A 2,704-nucleotide genomic window follows, 5' to 3' on the forward strand; every position below is an offset into this window, starting at 1 on the left:
TATATATATATATATATATATATATGTCGATTTGTCCCAATACACCACCAGAGATTCGACCACCAGAGGTACACACTACACACTAGACACAGCCCCCACTCGTGGCTGTCTGATCATCTCTTTCCCACACACGTCTCGGCAAACTCAGCCTAGATTTCTAGCGCTTGTCGTCAATTTGTTCCTGATTTCTGCCGATTCTGAAAATGCCAAAATTTAAGCCTGTGATCTAAATTTTTTAACATGACCTCTAGTTTATACTTGATCAAAAATCGAATCAGGTTTCTTTCTCTAGCGCTAGCGATGTTGACAGCTCGGCGTTGGTGATCAGAAAGAATGGGCTGTAGGCGACTAGGCGAGGACTACACACTACATACCCGGAGTACCCGTGTGCTTCTCGGCTCTAGGTTAACTTGCCCGCTGTGTTGTCCCCCACCCCATCACACCCTGTGGTGCGTTCCGCCTGCTTGCGCACGTCACACATTCGCTCCATCCACTGTGACCTCTCCATCCCCGCATCGGAGAAGTGAGAGGCATGGTAGGCCTAATCTAGACTAGACTGGCCCCTCAGGAGCACGTAGTCTCAGTATCTACGTACACGGTAACCGGGCACCTAGTCTCTGTATCTACGTACACGGTAACCAGGCACCTAGTCTCAGTATCTACGTACACGGTAACTGGGCACCTAGTCTCTGTATCTACGTACACGGTAACCGGGCACCTAGTCTCACCTAGTCTCTGTATCTACGTACACGGTAACCGGGCACCTAGTCTCACCTAGTCTCTGTATCTACGTACACGGTAACCAGGCACCTAGTCTCTGTATCTAAGTACACGGTAACCGGGCACCTAGTCTCACCTAGTCTCAGTATCTACGTACACGGTAACCGGAATGAAAATAAATCAATATTTGTCCTGTGCTGTCACTTGCTGAAAAAATAAAAGAAGGTCATCCATGTACAAGTGTCTTGTCGGGCTCGCCATCGTGACCGGTCAGTGAACCTGCGCGTGTGCATCACATTGGGGTCACCAAAGTTCATTCAAAGTGTGCGCTGCGAAGTATAGGGCTCCGGAATGGGGGGATTATTGATTTTTTAAAGGCTGGCACTATTTCTCCCAACGTTCGGGAAAATAAAGCTGGGCACTATTTCTCCGAACACTCTGAAATCACATCCTTTCCCGCAAATTTTGGATATGTATAAAATTATATTATATGCCTACCAAAGATTGTTCGTATACAATATGGTTCAATCAGTCCAAAAAATGTCCACAGTAAATATTTATATAAAGAAATGCTACAGTTCCAAACAGTTTTTCGCTACAGATATGACGTGTTGCCTATGAAGGGTGCTGCTCTTAAACTTACGGCCCCGCGTCCACTGCGCTTTTCCGTCACTTGCAGGCCAAACTCACATGCAAATGAGCTTGTTTTTGTCAGTCACTGACTGCCTTTGCCTGACTACGCCATTTTCCTGCATGCACGCTTTTTCGTCAGTCGTGTAGGGGACTAAGAAAGCCTCGATTCGACTCATTTTGGAAGGGAATTTGCATCTTTAAGTACATTTTTGCTTTTTCATTGCACTTTACATGATCAATAAAGTTGTATCTCATTATGATATGTTGTACAATAGCAGATTTGTGCTGAAAAACAGCAAAAAATTTAAAATAAAGCACTTGACCTAGATCTAGATCTAGATTATTTCGTTCTCGGGAGAGCTAAAAATAGGCCAGGTTAGACCTTGCTTGCTAAGGACGTGTCTAGATCTAGATCTACGTTCTCTAATGTTTAGTGCATCCAATTTTCCGCCAATTTTTAGTTTTATTCAGACCTTATCTGCCGGTCCACTAGATCTAGATCTGGGCCGAGATTCTAGATCTACATCTCGATCTATTATGTCGCTTTGCCTTTCCTGAAACAGTGCTGTAAATATGAAGCTTAATCTACCCATCGCTGATGAAAGTTCTGATGGCTGAGTGAACAGTGTGTCTGCGTTGGAAGACAAACATTATTTTTTAGCATGGGTTCGAATCCCAGTCCCAGCTTTTTTTTTTTTTCTCCTCATCGTCCCAACTTACCAACAATTTTTTCCCATAATTATAATTTGTTGCTTTTTAGTTTTTTAAAGTGGTAAATAAATATAAATAAATCGCCTGTACTGTCTGTTGTTTTCGTAATCATAACACACTGGGCTAAAAATAGATTTAGCTGGTCTGACGTCGGTGGACGTGGATCTTTTTGAGTGGCTTCTACACCATGCAAAAACTTGGTACATTAGCCTGGCCTGGAGGTGATCTGATTTTGGTGGACGCGTAGGCTTACGTGTTGTGTTCACTCGTGTGCTGTCTAGATCTAGATCGAGATCTAAGGAGGGTTATTGATAACGACACATGGAACTAGCATCTGCGTTTGTCGTGGCCGCAACCAATCAATCGTGGCTCGATTTTTTGGCATTTTTTTGGTCCCTGAATCGGGGAATTACAGTCAAGTTTTTTTTAAAAAGAAGAAAAAAAAGAAGAAACCGAACCTCTTTACTTTTGAAAGAAAGTTCACCTAGCCTCACTTCGTCTCTTTCTCACTTGTCACCACGTTTATTTGTTGAATATGTTACAGTTACATACGATTTGTATTGCTGTTCCTCTTTTATTTTTCCCTCTTTGTGCTGTTTTATTTTGTTGGTGTGTCATTTTTTTTTTTTTTATTGTTATT

The sequence above is a fragment of the Aplysia californica genome, unplaced genomic scaffold (assembly GCF_000002075.1).
Source record: "Aplysia californica isolate F4 #8 unplaced genomic scaffold, AplCal3.0 scaffold00886, whole genome shotgun sequence".
Lineage (NCBI taxonomy): Eukaryota > Metazoa > Mollusca > Gastropoda > Aplysiida > Aplysiidae > Aplysia > Aplysia californica.